The following is a 17,171-nucleotide window of genomic DNA, read 5'->3' as shown; positions in this document are numbered from 1 at the left end:
TGTTCTCCAACATCCAGCTACCGTGTAATAAGGATTCTTTACATTTGCATTTGCAAAACCATGGGAAGCATCTGACTCTCTGATCTCCTGCAGGAGGCCACGGCTGCCCGCTGTGCCGAGAACTGCTCCCTGTTAATGGTGTTACATTTACTTGCCATTAACTTTGTGGCATGACCCCATGTTCCCTCCTGTGATGGGACTGAGCAAGTAGGAGGGCACTGGGCCTTCCATGGGGGGAACCTTAGAATTCATCCTGCTGAGGAAGCCTGTTGGTAAAGGCTGACTTGCTCCCTCTCCCTCTCCCTCCCCACTCCTTTTGTCTCTTATGCCATGAGGGCCCTTGTAGCCCCTGCAGTGCTGAAGGCAGGTGTGTTTCTTGGACTGCCCACCACCGCCTGGGGTGCAATAACAATTATATCACATCCCCATCAGAAAGATGTTTCTTTTCCTGAACTTCCAGTCCAGTGCCAGCTGCGGCTGCTGAGATGGTCAAACAATGCCTGGATGGCAGGGTACAGGGACAGCACCAGGCTAGGTGCAGAAAGGCTTGCAGAGTGTCCCATCGATAGCCCAACAGAGAGGCCATCAGCATTGTTAAGCTGTTATCCCTGCTTTCGGATGAAAGTTGCCAGGAGAAGTGGTGGCCTGCCCCATGTCCCCTGTATATCTCGTTCACTGGCCAGCCTGGGTGAGGAGCGGGTGTAGTTAAAGGTCCTTCTCTTATCTGTAGGGTTCTTACTGCCCTCTCCACCATGCGCCCTGCCTTGCTGTCCTGTCCTGCACCCCTCTGTCTCCATCACACCCTCGTCATCTTGCTTTCACACTGCCTCTGTTGCTCCCACCCTTCCTGCTCCCCTCCCTCTCTGCCTTTCTCTCTCCCTCCTCCCTTCTCCTCCATCTGTTATTTCTCTTGCTGCCTGGTGTTATTGACTGCCACAGGGCATCATCCTGAGTCAGACAGTGGAGTCAGTAGTACTTACCTGCGAAGGTGATGATAGTGTATGAGAAGCTGAAGAAGAATGAGACTGGCTGGTGCGTGGGAAAGGGAAGGCCCAGGGCCAGAGCATACAGACAGCTGCCAGGGTCTGATGTAGGCTGTTACTTTAAACAGACCCCATGAGATTTGTTGGTAGCAGAACATTCAGGAGCCTATCAGCCAAGATTAATACTTTCCTTTTCTGTAGGTCCTTGCATCTAAGGATCTCAAAGCAGGTTATGAATATTAATTAAGTCTCATCATGTTTCTGTGGGGCACCGGGTTCTTTTAACCCACTTTACAGGTGGATAAACTGAAGACAAGAGAAGTGACTTGCTCAAGGTCAGGCAGGAAATCAATGCCAAGGGTCCAGATGCCTTGTTCTCTGCTCTAAACATTAGACAGTACAGTCTGCTAGGTGGCTCCTGGGCAGATTTGATATATGCTTTCAGAAGGATGGGCTCAATCTCTGTTACAAAATCCTCACCAGTTCCAGCTTGCGAAAAACAAATATGCCTATGAACAATGGGATATGCTAGAGGAATAACCATGCGTCCTTCCCCAGAGCCCTGGAAAATGAGCATCAAAGGACCCTGGAGGCATGCAAGATTGCAGGCACATTTTGGGGGCCATGCAGTGTTTGCTAAAGTCATCTCATTATATCAGGGCTCTGGTGGTTTTAAATATATCCAGCGACATGCAGGTACCAGAAAGAGATTGCTTCAACTGGCTTCCTGGGAAGGGTGCAGACTGTATGTTGGCCACTGCAGTCAATCAGTTTGTCATGGCAGCCTGCACTTACTGACAGATAGGAAGGGAAATTAGCTGAGGAGCGATCAAGGTGTAAAGGCTCTAGTGGAGTTGGGCCCTGGTATTACTCCCTTCCCCCACTGTCTGGAAAGGTATTGTTTTCGCACCACTTGAGTGAAAGTTGTTCTTTGCACACTATGGGGTAATTTCTCACAAGGTCAAGGCCCAGTCTCCCTTTGTGTGGGTGCAAATTACACCCTTGACATTTCCGCACCCACAAAAATGAATCGTGGGTCCATATCTAAGAACTTCCACCTCTATGTTTGCACCACCCACAGTTGAACATAAAACCTTTAGAAATACTGCCCATTTGATTGCCTGTATATTACCTCTAAGGAGGTCATCATGAATACCTAGGGCAACGCACGGGCACAGAAACCCATGTTCGGGAAGGGGTCTGTGCTGAGATCAGGAGTTGAGAACAGTGAATTTGAGGAGGTAGTTGTCTCCTCAATCCCTATGGCTTCATTTTCAGACAGATCATGACAAATGAGTTATTACGCCTGACGTGTCAGGAGACCAGGCTGCCATGGCCTCTCTGCTGAGAGTGCCGACAAGGAGCCGAGAAGGGTTAGTTTTTTAAATTAAATAATACATTTCAGGAAACCATATCAGTGTTTGTTGTATTTCAGATGAGATACAAACCCAGTGATCCGTCCGCCACTGGTAATTAAAGATTCCCCTGACACTGCATCAGGACGCCTGGTCTTAGCCCCAGGGTCCTGGGCAACCCTAAATGCTTTGTTCAGTTACACTTGGATACAGTGTTTTACTTCACTTCCTGTCCTAAACCGCTCTGCAGTTAGTGTTGCTGTACACTATTCCATCCCAAAGAGGGCTGCCTTAGTGTTGCCTGTGAATCTCTGGCATCCTCACCAGAGCTGGTCAAATAATTAAACAGCAATATTTGCAAATAATTATGGCATAAAAATGGCTGAAGTTTGCTGTGAATATTATTTACAACAAATGATTTAATCCTCTAATCACCAGGCTGAATGGTTTTATAAGAAAGATTGTCAGGTCGATTGGGGCAGCAGCTGTCTTATTGCTGTGTTTGTACAGCACCTGGCACACTGGGTTCTACTCCGGAGCTGGGGTTCTCAGGCACCACCACAATACAAATTAATAGTAACAATAATTAATAATGATGTGTTAGAGATACACATTCTTTAGGGCTGGTATATATTATACTCAGTAGAAGTAACCTCACTAGCAGGTTGCTGCAAAGCATACAAAAACTGTAGGGGAAATGTCTGTATTTTCATTTCACCCACATTTGCACCCCCAAAAACTTTCATATTTTTTGTAAAGATGCCTGAAAGTACTCATTTGGTTACACAATCACAATATTTCACATTTTCACTGTGGAAACAATTTTGCTTGAAAAGTTAACCCATTTCCTCTGAAGATTGTCCCATTTTCATACAAAAATATAATAGCCGTTTCACAGATATGTCACCAATTTGAAACTCACACTGAAAGGTCACATGTTGATTAAATTTGAATTTCACTAGCCTCTGCTTATTACTGACCGGTAGGATATGTCTTCTTGCGAGAGTCCACAAGACACTCAGTGTAACAATAATGATTTTATTGCTTTAGCACCTTTCATCCTGAAGGATCTTAAAGCGCTTAGCAAACTAAACACATCCAACACTGAAATGCAGCCATCTCTGGGAGGGAAGATGGCAGCCATTTACATAGAGCGCAGCAGCATTTGAGATGATTCTGGGATGGGAAGTGAAACCATTGAAACGGCAGTTGTGAGTTCTAATAATCTCAACAGACGTAGGGCCCCTGTTCCTGCCTGCAGAGATGCCCAACCTGTGGTCTGGGGAGCACTCGCTGGTGATCTACGGAGAGCCGGCTGGTCATATGACACTAGCCCCTTCTCCTTGTTCGACAGAATGTAAGAGGAGGTCTCCATAAGGCGATCCATCAGGCTGAAGTCCTCACTCTGAACAAGATGGGGTTCTCCATTTTGTCCTTTACCTGCCACGGCCATTCAACTTCTCAGCCCAGCCCCTCCTGACAGAGTGCAAAGTGTAGCATGTTCTGTGGAGTCCCAGAAGGCTGGGGAGATGGCAGGCCGTCAAGATGCAACTGACTTTGTCACTGTAGGTTTGGCCACGTGTGTGCAGAACAGCATAGGCAGAACATTAAAACCTAATTTTCTTGTTGGGCTTATACAATTGGCGAAACATCTCTAAATCCATGGCTGGCAGGTGAAATCACTGCCAAAAAGAGAGAGAAAGAAGAGGTGAAAAAAAGGACAGAGGCAGAGCAAACCACAGGAATGAAAACCAAATTTCTCTGCTTTCCTCTCTCATTTTCATGTTGCTCTCCTACCCCACCCCCTTCTCCCTTTTTTTTGTAAGTCACCACATTCTTTCTGGGAGAAAGCGGCTGTTGGAAAATAGAGAGAAGAAGAAAGACACTGCTGTGGAATTATTTAATGAGCCACAATGAATTGCATTTGAAATAATTTAAATGGGATCTGGGAGTATTTAACTGAAGCACAGGAACTTAACAAGAGTGGGAAAGGATCTTTGCGCTAATTGCCAGCAACGACAGACCTACGGAGAAAGAACATGCAGCAATTAGTAAGCAAGTTTGTAATTTCAGTCTCAAGTCCCTGCCTGCCCTGGAATATGGCACTGATTCTCGACCGGAGGGGAGAGAAGGACTGCTATCCACAGGTGACCGGAGATGCTGGAAGATGAAGCTCCAATTAAAGAGCATTTAGCCAAATGCTTCACATTTGGGGGGAATTGAATAAAATGGGATATAGCCGCAAACCATCCAGCCCTGGTGTGAGTTCAGACTGGGCAATCCTCACACTCAAATGACTCATTTTGCAAAACCAAACCCACCCTTTGTTTTTGCCCACCTCTAGTTCCTATGCTTATTCTCACTGCCTGCATCTGGACTGCCCTGATACAGCAGGGATTTGCAATGCAGTCAGGCCCCACTCCTCGCCTGAGGAACGGGGCTGGATTTCAGGAGTGAGGACTGCCCAGCTCATTGCACATAAAGCACAAGTGGCCACTAAATACTAGTGATACTCATGCCCTGCGAGACAGAGGTGATTAGACCCAAGAAGATCCTAGAGAGGTAAGGCTCCATGTCCCAGAGCCATCCAGTCCCATCTGCTGTCTGGTGCTAAGGGAACAGATCTCATTGTGCAAGGCACGACACAGTCATATAACCGAGAGAGTCCCTGGTCCCGAGAACTCACAGGCTGACTGACGGGCAGCATTCAATAGGGCAAAACAGACAAGCAAATAAAGTGGGGAGCGGTGGGGGGATGAAGTAACTAAAGGAACAGAGTTGAGCCTAACATTAATACTTGAAGGCCAGTTGTTCAGCCCTTGTATACAATGTGGGAGAATGTGTCTGCACTCCTTGTGTTCTTCTATTAGCAGAAACTGTATTTTGCATATGCAAATTCTATCACTCTTGCCTACCAGTTAGACTCTATTGCCTGAGCAGCTGGATGCTACTGCACACAGCGTGTATGTGCAGGGGTGTGCTCCCATTACAGCCCTCTAAAATTCAGCCCCTAAAATCCTAACCAATTAAGTGAACAAGCAAAGTAGATTCAGTGCCTGCAACCCACTGACAGAACTAAGGTTTCTGCTGGTCCCCTCCCAAAACAAGCTGACTATAGGCAGAACCTGTCTCGGGTACTCTAGATGGTAAATAATAAGGCTGTCTTTCCCCACAGTGCTCCTAAGTGGTTTCCCTCATTGGATGTGGATGCATCAGGCCACTGGATCTCCACTCTGCATCTCACACCCAGCAGCTGGGTACAGCCTCTGTTATGTGTCATTACTCTTTTCTCTTCCTTGCCTTGCATCCTCCTGCCCCTCCCCAAGCTCCATCTCTGATGCTGCTGCCTTTACTCTTTGTCTTTCAATCAGTTTTCATCTCAGTAATTTCTATTCAATGGCTAGTCCCTGATCTCTCTAATTGATATCAGAGCTTAATATATTGGGTGGGGGGAAGGGGGACTATTTTTAATTTGCTGTGTTCCCATTAATTCTTCTAATTACAAAATCTCCATCTCCCATCCTCCCAAGTTCAGAGGAAACTCTCCGTGACTTCTGTTGGAATCGCCTTCTGATAAATTGGTATCACCGCCTCCTTGAATAGCTGTCCTCTTGAGCAGACGTAGTAATTAATGTGAATAATAAATGCATTCAAAGCAAGTTCATAACCCTCTGTTTTGTGCACTCAGACTTCCATTCTTATGGCAAGAGACACACATCAACGTTTCCACTCACAAAACTGGTCCAGAGGAGCTGCCTCAATCTAACAAGCCTGGTTTTCATTAGTAGTTCTTAGGGCCACAAAAAATCGTCCTAGACAACGGGCCTCTTGGGAAATGGAGGCTCCTGATTGGTTGGAAATGAGGCCATGGTATAAAATAGTCATAGGCAAATTGGGCCACCAAGGACTTTGCACATATCACTATGCTGCATATCATGGGTGCTGGGAACATCATGGCATCCATGAGGATGGAGCTCACACTCTCCTGCTCCAAAACCACTGGCTAATAGAGAATCTCCCTTAGTAGTACAGAGCTATTGACACGTAGATGGGGGTGAACATGGACATACACTCACTCTCTCTAGCCAGTTCATTGCCATAAGCCGCAGGTAGACAGGCAGTTCCTCTAGTCAGACTAACTGAGAGGCGCGGGAGAGAGAGTGGGAGAGAGTGTTCACCTGACTTTTGAGCCCAAGCATAGACACAATACCAGGGGATGCTCAAGTCATGCTGGTTACAGGAGATGTCTGCTACTCTCTGATTGGTCCAGCTGTGAGTGGCGTACACCTGCTTTAATGCAATGCTGGTCAAATAATGCAAACTATTGCCTGTCTTATTCATTTGGATTTTTTAATGCCTTCTCTTGGGCTGTGCTCAGGTACCCCTGGCCTGGCCTGCACCCTTTTTGTATCCACATCCCCATCATGTTCTTGCCACGAACGTTTGAAAGATGGAGTTTTACAGGCACAAATGTTCCCAGGAAGCCCCTTTCAGGGGCACAGGAAGGAGGGTTTGTGGGAATCAAAGTGTAAGTTTGCACATCTATGTAGTTGCACTGGAAGGTCTTGTGCACTCAGCCAGCCAGGGGGCAGAACGAACACCATTGTCTCCTTCCCCCCGTGATTCTGCTGCAGCTGTGAGCCATGGAGGAGCTCAAGATTAAATGAGAAGGGTCCTCATCGAGGGAGCTCATTTTTTCTTTGGTCTGTGTTATGCTAGAGGTCAGACTAGGTGATCATAATGATCCCCTCCGGCCATAAAATCTATGAACATTCCCTTTGTCCTCCAGATGATCTAGCTGTCTACAGTCTTTCTAATGCTCCTGTCTCCATAGTATGTAGGTGTCCCATAAGGGTGGGCCTCTCATTCTACATGCAATGAAACTGAGGTACTGGAAAGTGAAGCAATGTCCAAAGTCCCACTGTGAGGCAGTAGAAGACTGGGACTGTGGCCCGGGAGTCCTGGCTCCCTTGCTGTAACCCCTAGACTCACAAAGCCAGCAAAGTGGAATGACCCCGCTCAGGGACCACGACTTGCTGAGTGCTATGCCCAGGCTGGATCAGAGAGTCCTGGCATGGCAAAGCAGAGGTGTGAGGTTCAGTGAGCCCTCTGTCTATTTACACCAGCAGCTGACTTGCACTTCCCCTAACACACACTTCAGCTGTGCCCATGACTGATTGACCCAGACAGCCTCATCTTTCAGTTATTGTTGCTTGCCTTTATTTGCTCATTGTACATATCCACGGAGTTAATGGACTCCTCTCAGGACTGGCCAAGCCAGGAGCCATCAGAGCAGATTTCCCTGAGATGAGCAATCCGTCCCAACCAGTGATTTCAATTAAAGGGTCATTAGCGTGAAATCCTATCCATCCCAGCTCCCATTTGCTGGCAGGAGGCTCTTCTTCTCCCTGTCCTGAGCCGGTACTGTGGTTAGAACACAATTCTCTCACTGGAGCCTACTAGCTTTGCTAAAACATAGCAGCTGCTGCTGATAAACAAACATATTGATCATAGAGATATGGGCTGTCAGGGACTTAATTCATGAATGAAGTGTGTTTTAAGAGCGCTTGGTGGGCAAAGATTCCATTTAAAGGGCCAGCAGCAACCAACAGCAGAGACATCGCTTAGGATTTGAAGACCAGCGTGTCTCCGGCAGCCAAGAAGTTCATACACTTGATAACACTGTGATATTGCAGTCTGAGGCTTATAAACCTCTGAAGGTTTGTGTGTGAATTTATCTGCAGAACAAGTGCAGCACAGACAGCAGAAGAGCAAGCTTCCGGCACATTGCCCTCGCCATTCCCCATACCCTAACACAGACCTTTAATGGAGAGCCGGGAGCTCAGTCCTCATGACTGAGCCAGTCCTCAACTTCTCTGCTGAGACTGTCAACCAGGAGCTGAATTAGTGCTGGTTGGGACCCGTCTGTGGGAGTGAGATGGGCTGAGCCCCAATAGCTCATTGCACACCCTACACCGTGCAGCTGTCATGTGGCTGTGGCAAATGCAGCTATGCAAACGTAAGAGAATTGCTGTGAGTCTGTTTTCTGTGCACTGCACCTTTCACTGTAAAGTGTCCCCTGACCTGTCAGCTGTAGAGGCAGGGCCATGTGTGGTGCCAGGGTCAGGGGCACAGACTGAGTGACACACACTGTGCTCTCTTTCTCTCATGGAGACTTTACACATTTTCTTTGTTGTTTTCCTTAATCTGAACTCACAGTAAACCAGAGTGTTTTGTTCTTTTTGTGGGCGAGACATAACAACGGTACAGTCCCGCCGTCAGGAGAGCCAGTCTCGGACTGGTGATGAAAGGCTCAGCCTCACCACAGTTCCCTGTCCCCATGCACTAGTGTTCAAATATTGCTGTGCTCATAAAACTCTGACCTTAGCATGGCCGGTGGGAGGAGCTCCCACTCTGGAGTGATGGAATCCTCCTCAGGTACTGGGATGGTTCCCCCGAGCCTGGCCATTTGGGGCGCAATTTGCCATAGCCGGTGGCTGAGCTGTGCAGTTGAAGTGGGCTCTCTGTCCTGGGTTGCATGCGCTTCAGCATGTAAAGTGCGAGCAGCTGGAGGAAGAGGGAGGACCCCCCAAATACTGAGGCCCTGTAACTCCTGCCCTCCCTGTTTTTGGGCAGGTCCCGGAAATGCATTTGTATCCAGCAGCCCCTGAACTGATATGAAGACGGAGAGAAAGAACTTGCTCCTAGGCCCGCAGTATAACTTTGTCCACAGCGTCAGCAATGGGAGAGCTGAACTGCTGCCGGAGACAGCTTAACAGAAAGAGTAGACAGGGCCAAACCACAGCCAGCACCATTTCAGAAGCCATGGGAGAAGCTTGCTTGCTGCATACAACATGATCTGGTCCTGTCAATAGCTGCAGTTCAGCAGTTTTTGCTTTGATGAGGCAGTGTGGCCTAGTGGATAGGGAACTGGATTAGGAGTCAGAAGACCAGGACTCTGTTCCCTGCTTGACCACTAACTTGCTAGGTGACCTTGGGAAAGTCACTTCTTCTCTCTGTGCCTCTGTTTCCCCTCCCACCCTTAATCTGTCTGATCTATTTAGAGCATAGAACCATAGGGTCAACGCCTCCATGAGTTCTTTAGTTAGGGACTGTCTCTTTGTAGAGTACCTCCCACAATGGGGTCCTGGTCTGTGCTAAGTGCTATGATAAAACGAATAGTAAATAATAATAATGTGTTTGAACTGTGGTGTTAGCCTAATCCTGGCACTTTCGGTGCTAATGTCATGTAAAATAATGTAAATTATAACCATCCCTGCACCAGTTCATTTGCACCTGTTGGTGCTGCCCTTTGCCATCAATGGGTCAGTTTCCCAGTGCAGGAACAGCCTAAGTGTGCAATCTGCACTAGCACGGCAACTGGGAAAGGTATTTGGAGAGGGACCAGCAGCCTGCAGCAAAGGTCTGTGCAGAGCCCTTCTATGTTTATTTATTTATCCTTCCTTTCCTTTCACGAAGCGTGCTCTGGGAAGTGCCTGAGCCGCGGCTACTTGAGAAAAGCCACAGCGAGAAGTGGGAGAGAAGAGAGTGCTGGCCTCTCCAGTGTTTCCACACAAGGTTACAAAAGAGGATAATGGGAAAATAACACCATATCATCAGCTTTAACCTTCGTGAAAAATGCCTCTTCAGAGAGGCCAGAGATTTTTATTCTAAAATCAATGATGTTTGTGCTCTTTGTAAAATCAAATAAGCGAGAGAGAGAGAGAGAAAATGGTGTTGGTGTTTATTGGCACTCAGAGGTTCAATTTAAATCCATGGTATCTCTTTGAGTGCTGGCTACAGTCTCTCCCATTGAATTGTTCTGGGTAATAGGATGTCACAGGGGTGTGTGAGACAACTGGGAGAATACAGACCTCTGCAGATAGTCAAGCTAGCAAAACAAATCCAGCCTGGGCAATTACATCTCTCCTCCCCAAAATGCCACTGCCATTTCAATTAGATGTGGGATTCTTCACTTCTTGATCATTTTGGTGTCTTACATCAGCCACAGGGACGGGAGCCTGCAGAAGATGAACCGAGAGCTCTGGTTGGGACCTCGGTTCCCCCCGGAACTGCACTTGTCCAGCTCTCCCTAACTCCCTGCCGCCTCTGCTCAGCCGTTTACTCCCACTGTCTTTGGAAAAAGGTCCCAGGCTTTTAATTTGCTGAGAAGGCCTCTGGTGGCCTTATACATCCCTGCAAAATACATCCTCCTCCCTCATCCTGGGGGAGTGAAATCTGGTTTGTTTGCTCATTGTTATAGTGATGAAGGGCGGGTTGGTTTGTTTTGCACCTGGGCTGGTGAATTTTCTTTGTCTTTTTGCAAAGCTAAACTAAATAGTGGGGTCAATCCAAGTGGTAATATTCCCAGCTGGACTTGTTTCCCTTTGGGTTTTATGTTTCAGCTGTATTTCATAAATTCATCAGAGCCACGGTCACACCTCATCCGCTAGGGCTGCCCCTTGCAGACTGCACCCAGGAAGGCGCCGTGGGGCTGTCTTATTGCTTAGCCACAGGGGATATTCTTTGCCTGTTTTTGTCACCTGTCCTCTCCACTCGATTCGGAGCACGCTGTACCTCCCTCAGCTGAGAATCACAGTCTGAAGCCTCCTCATGCTGGAACCCTACCCTGGCAGGAAGGCAGCATGTCTGGGGGAGGTGTATGTGAGTGGGATGCAGTACACTGGGGTCATTCTTCTTGCTAGGCAGCCCAGACGAGCAGAGGCTTCAGGCTTCCTGGGCAATGGGAGCTGAAAGGTTAAGAAGTAAAAATGTATCTAGTGAGAGAAGGAGACAGAACTCTAAGTAGTTCATCAGCATCAGATTCCAGTGTGGTTTCTGAAGCCGCCGCTGAAAGGTCAGGCCTCTCAGTGTGAGAAAAAGCCTGTTCTTCTCTTTTAGCTGTTCCATCAATGCTTGTTTTTCCTCTTGGTTTATTTTTACCTCCCTGGAAAGAAAGAAAGAAAGAACCCAAAGCATCACTTCCTGGGCAAAGCGGATTCTGCTAAGAGAGCTTCTGCAGGAAACAGTGCTTCAGAGCTGGCTGAGAGCATTTATATGGGGACTGAAGAGGACAGGGCTCCATCAGAGTTGAGGATGGGAAGTGGGGACCTCTGCAGAGGCAGCTTCAAGGCTGGGATGCTGGAGGTGTGCCTGATGCTTTGCTTTTGTTTCCCAAGCACCTCCTTTAATCTTCTCTGACCTAGGACAGCGGCTTCTGGGCATTTCCAATAGGCAGACGAAGGAGCAGGCGTAGCCGAGAGGCTGGAGGAAGGAGCAGGCCATGCAGAATGGAGAGGCGGGGAGGGAAAGGAGTGGAGACTAGGGAACAATGGAGAGGCATGAGAGGTGTGTGGGCTTCTTGTCAGGTAAGGTCATTTGTGCGTGGTCTCTTCAGACTTCACAGACAGGGAACAGTTTCACTGTCGTGACCTGTTCTATGGAGACAGCAGCCCTCCTCCTCCCTTCACTTGGCTTGACCTTCTCTAGCAAGAGATCAAGGGGACGGTCTCAGCACTACCTACAGTTATGAAAGCAAATTGCTCACACTCTTCCTCTTTCTTTTCATTCCCTCTCTTCCCCACCTGCCTCTCTCCCTCTATTCCTCCTCCTCTATTTCTCCCTAGATCCTCCTGCCTTGTGGAGTATGCGACACCCAGCATAAAAGGCTTATTTTTTGTCAGGCTCCTGCTGCCAGAAGAGCAGGGGGCTAATGCTCCGTGCCCGAGCCGCCAATATTTGTCTGGCTGAAGTAATGCTTGTAACCTGACATCCTGCTGGAGAGCTGTGCTGCGGTGGAGCCCTGGGCAGCTGGAATTCTCTCTCTTGCTCACGAGCTTTCCACTGAGCTCTTAATTCTAACTCAGTGCAATTCTGGAGTGATTTTTTTTAACCCATCTCTGGGTGCTTAAATGACGATTACTCTAGACCCAGCACACTTCTCTCCCTTGCTCTCAATCCATTGCTCTCTTCCTCCCCATTGCCAGCTTCATTTCTTTTTCTCCCTTGTTCCAAAAAAAAAGAAAAAGAAAAAGAAGGAATTAAGCAGGTATTTAACTAAGCATATAAGCGGTTCCACTAAGGTCATGATTAAACCTGCAGCTTTGGCCCTCTCCACCCGGCAAGTTTGAAACCCCCATGCTCAAGGCATTCTGCCACCTTTGCCCACCAGAACAGCTGAGGTTTTACAGGGGTGGGAAAGCACTGGGACACCGAGTGGGACTGGGGCAGAGTAAAAGGTGGGGAAAGAATATCTGTGGACCGTTCCCCGCTCCCCCATTCAGTTTCCAGGCCTGTCCTCCTACTTGTGTGTAAAATGGAACTAAATCATCTTAACCTACAAACTTGGGCTGTCAGGAGGCTCAGATACGTTGAGAGCTTTGCTAGTGAAGGGCAGACCACCCACTTACAGCTCGATGAACCATCAAACAAGACCTTCCTTCCTCATGGGGTTAATTATTTCATTGCTGTGGCTGTATTTATATATTTATTCTGGTGCATTTCACAATGTACCTTCCAAAGCCTGTCCAAAAATAATTAAGCAATGAAACATACCATTGAGGATCAGTAGCCAGAAAACAGACCCACCACTACCCCCATCTTAGGAGGATTAAGAAATTCCCTGCCCCTTCTCTTCCTGCCCCTGGAAAACAGACGGGCATCTCAGCATGGTGGAGGGCAATGCTCAAGGGGTGCATAGGCCTGTGCATAACACCCCAGAGCGCAGAAACTGCCTCCACCACGTTTAGCCCCTGCCTGTGACAGGGCTGCGGCTCAGCCCAGTAACAAGCTGGGGATTATGTAGTCAGGCTTACATCTCAAGATTTAAATATTCAATTAATCAATAGCCTATTCCATTAGTGCAATAATCAGTTGGCAGAGCCTGATCTAGAGGTACATCTCAGCTGGGCCTCGCAAATTGATTTCTGATGACGTTCTAATTGACTTCGCAGTCAGTCAAGGGCCTGTCTGAGCACAGCGAAGGCCAGTTTGAGAAGGCTCCGGCAGCTCTATCCCCCCTCGACATGAGGAGGGGGAAGGTGTGATTTATGCCCCATTTATCACTACAGTCTCTACCCAGTGCTGTTTTATGGGTCCCAGGTGAGAGATGAAAGCTTACAGCTTTAATGCTGAACTTCTCAGGCAGCCTGAGACACCCACAAGCTGCAGGCAGCAGCCTGTCACTCCTGGAGCAGGTGCCCTATGGGGTCCTTAATCCTGACCCCTTTAATGTGGGTCTTCGCCAGGGAGCAGACCTCAGGGGGGTTGGATATCATCGGCGCACATGTGCTTGCTGGACCATCGTGCAGGTTTTCAGCAGCACAAACACCCTGATCCCCTTCTCGGCAGAGGGGCTGGGGATTGCGTTTATCTACTGTTTCCATGGCTCATGAGCCCACGGGCTAGTTACTGCAGCCTCAGCTGCTCGTGGATTTCCAGGCAGAGATGGGGGTGAAGGATGCTCTTTTTTATCACTGCTTGGCCAGGGACTGACCCCTTTCCTCTCTGATCGGCTCTCCCCACAGCAAATGTTATTGGGTGCTAGCAGGGCCTACAGGCCCCTAACAAGATGGGGGCCCCATTGTGCTAAGTGCTGTGTATACCCAGAATAGGAGATAGTCCCTGCCCTACAAAGCTTCGACCCTGCCATGTCTGCTACACTCAACAACTTAAGCTAGTGCCCAGCGTGGCAGCCTGCGTGCACATGGTGTCTTCCCAACCTCCCTTCTCTGCCTGCCTGGATGGGGCCACAGCAGGGTAGCCTCCCTTGCTTTGCCTCCTCTTGTTGGTCCAGGTCTTGTTGGGCCTGTGAGTTCCACAAATGGCCCGGCTTCCGGTTTCCTTCTGGGTGCCATTTAAGGTGCTGGTTTCAATCTAAAAGCCATTTATGATTTGGATTGTTGCTACCATGGAGAGAGCTTCCTTCCCTATTCTCCACCCCAATCCACTGGGGCAGCCCAGTTCTCCGGCTCTTGCTGATAGTCCTTATGTTGTTATGGCCAGGGGCAGGGCATTCCCAGTGGAAAGCCCTTGCTTCCGGAACTGGTTTCACCTCTGGCCTGACTGAAAATTCTTTCGTTGCACTTCAGGGTACGTAGCAAAGCCTGTTTGCCAGAAGAGGTGGCAGAGTTTTGGTTGTGGTTTGGGGAGCTTTCCGAACTGTTGCTACTGTCTCTGTGTTACTCTGCCTCGTGCGAGGGCAGCGGGACCCCTGCACCGAGCGTTAATGACAGGCGCGCTTTATACGCAGAACACATGATAATTATGGTTTTCTCTTTCCTGTGCGTGTTTGTGGAAAGACATAATGCATATGCAGATGCAGATACACACTGTACAGCACATAGATGAATATCTAAATCCTGGCAACAATGGATTCTCAACTGGATGAAATGTATCAGACAAGGACAGTTCCTTACCCCGGGGCTAGTCAGCTTCCTGGCTGCTTTCGTCCATTCCAGGTGTTTCCAGATAGAACGCACCAGCTGTGTGACTGAACACGCCAGCTACAGTCAGCACGAGGGAGGTGGCGCTCACTAGGTGACTCCCTCCTAGGACCAGTTCAGTGCATCTCTGGCTGCTTCAGTGAAGGAGGCGGCACCTAGCTGTGACCTGCTCAGCTCCTGCTGATTCATCCCGGGGAGAGCTCTCTCCTGATTCACCTGAGGAGCTGAGTTTTGTAGGGAACTTTCAGTCCAAGCGTCAGCTACAGTAACAGGCCCACGGTGAGACAGGCTACTGGGTGGGGAGTGCTAATCACATGAGCCAGCTTTCGAACCTGGTCTCTGGTTGCCTGGAGGTGATAATGCTGATTTCAGAGGCAGGTTACCAGGGAGCAGTAGCAGGGGTGGTGAAAGGGTTAACTACAAAACAAAAAGTGTTTGGTTAATTTCTGAATTATAAGAGGAAAAAATGTAAAAATAATCATACAGAAGTAAATGCAATTTCCTCCCCATTCTCTGGCTGTATTAACCTTACAGTAGGCTGGGCATTAGAGGACACTTTGTGAGTGATGACTAGTCTGTAATGGGGGCTAATCATCTCTGACTGGGTGGGTTTTGTTTTATTGAACAAGTATCCAAAGGACTTTGGTGTGGGGAAAAAAAATCTAGCTTGGTACATTTTTTTGCAGAGAAGAAGAATAGCCTAAAAAGAAAGTAATTCCTTTGGTGTATGTGTTGCTTGTAGTAATGGCTTTGATAAAGTAGAATGCAGCTCAGGGAAATGCCCAATTAGAGGGATTTCAAAGGAACAATTTAGAGCTACCTTTTTGGGGTGTTTTTTCTCCCCCCCCCAAAAAATAAATTTTTTTCCTTTATTTATTTTACAGGAGACTGATATAAATGTTTCATTTTGGAACACGTCTAGTTTTTATGCAGCAATGTTCTCCCTCAGCTCACGAGATCCAGATGGAAAATGGTGTGTTTGGGTTCTTGGGTCTGGCTCCTCCACTGCTGTGTAGAGGGGACGTGATAACTTCCCTTCTGCACATACCTGTCAGGTCACAATCAGTGTAACTATTCAGTGGTGGTGCACAAAAAGACACATAATCCTGTCCAGAAGGGTATTTAATCTGAACTTTATTGGGAGAGGCTGTCAGCCTATTCAAAATGGTGGAATATACTTCCTAACAAGGGAAGGGCCATTCTTGTAACTCTTGTCCACCCTGAACTTAGGGTTATGGGCCCTGGATCCAACTCCTCCCTTGTGTTTTGGTTGTAGTTTGAGTAAATGAAACCTTGACCAATAAGATTTTGCTCACTTCTGCTTTTAAAAAAATGGATGTATCAATTACTGTTCAAGGGGAGCCAGCAACGTAGCTGCATCTGGAACAAAAACAGAGGGAATTCAGCCACAAATGCCATTTCCTCCAAGGGTTGGTGGCAAATGAGCCTGGTAATGGACTAAATGCGATCATAAGTGTTGGAGATGGAAAAGACCTACTAGGCCTGATTTTGCAAAGGGCAGGTGCTTATGGCTATGCAACAAAATATCACTGTGGTCGCATGCCTACTTTGCACTGCATTTACTGTGACTGCATGCAAACAGTCATGTATACACTAAACCAGCCATTTGTGCCAGCAAATACCCAGTTCAGGCACACCGTTGAGGTAACTGTACATGCATATGATTCACTCCCTTGTAGACAGGTTTTGACCTCATGAAAATCGGCCCCTTTAGGCCCTAATGTGTAGCCCATCTCCCGGCCGGTGCATTGCAGACTATGGAGCCTGTCCCCTCTAAGATGCTGGTTCTGATCCATCCCAAGGTGGCAGTGACTGAAAACCATCACCATCTGACTGCAGTTTTGTGCCCTTCTATGTGTGAAATACGTTGGTAACTGGAGTCCGTTACCAGCAGAAAGGCATCCACATCACAAAACCAGCCATTGTAACGTCAGAGGAGAAGCCAAGAATTTAATGAGCTGCAGAGAGAAGTCCCCTCTTGGTCTTAGATAAAGTCCTTCCAGGACAGAGAGATTTGTGGCAGGCCATGTGCCATCTACTGTGCTGTACCTGTTCTGTGGATAAGGTGAGAACTCCAGACACCCGAGCCGTCAGTCCAGCAGCATGAAATTCAATTAAAAGTTGCATTCTTTTTTAATGCAATTTGTTTCTACTGATTTCCTTTCCCCGACTCATTTGCCAAGCTGCACAGCATATGGGCAGAGTGCACCATGTGTGCTGGGGAAGCGTGTCCAGCGCTCAGCGTGTCACAGATTCCCACACAAATATGGGGATTATTAAGCAGGAATTATTAAGTGTTATTATTAATATGCCGAATGTGACAGAAGAGGATTTATTTTTATATCAAAGCCTCACACGTACACTCTTCT

The 17,171-nt window shown here is 47.9% G+C and overlaps 1 long non-coding RNA gene across 1 annotated transcript; it reads right to left on the bottom strand.

Moving 5' to 3' along the window:
- Positions 1–12,245: 12,245 nt before the first annotated feature.
- On the bottom strand, positions 12,246–13,092 carry LOC137158325 (uncharacterized). The gene is made up of 2 exons (XR_010921369.1): positions 12,926–13,092; positions 12,246–12,342 (listed from the first exon to the last, which is right to left on the bottom strand). It is a non-coding gene; the product is annotated as an uncharacterized lncRNA (long non-coding RNA).
- Positions 13,093–17,171: the final 4,079 nt, after the last annotated feature.

Source organism: Emydura macquarii, unplaced genomic scaffold (assembly GCF_026122565.2).
Source record: "Emydura macquarii macquarii isolate MOO-44397 ecotype Brisbane River unplaced genomic scaffold, CSIRO-AGI_Emac_v2 contig_1644, whole genome shotgun sequence".
In the NCBI taxonomy this organism is placed as follows: domain Eukaryota; kingdom Metazoa; phylum Chordata; order Testudines; family Chelidae; genus Emydura; species Emydura macquarii.
This window is presented reverse-complemented; position numbering and strand designations above follow the sequence as displayed.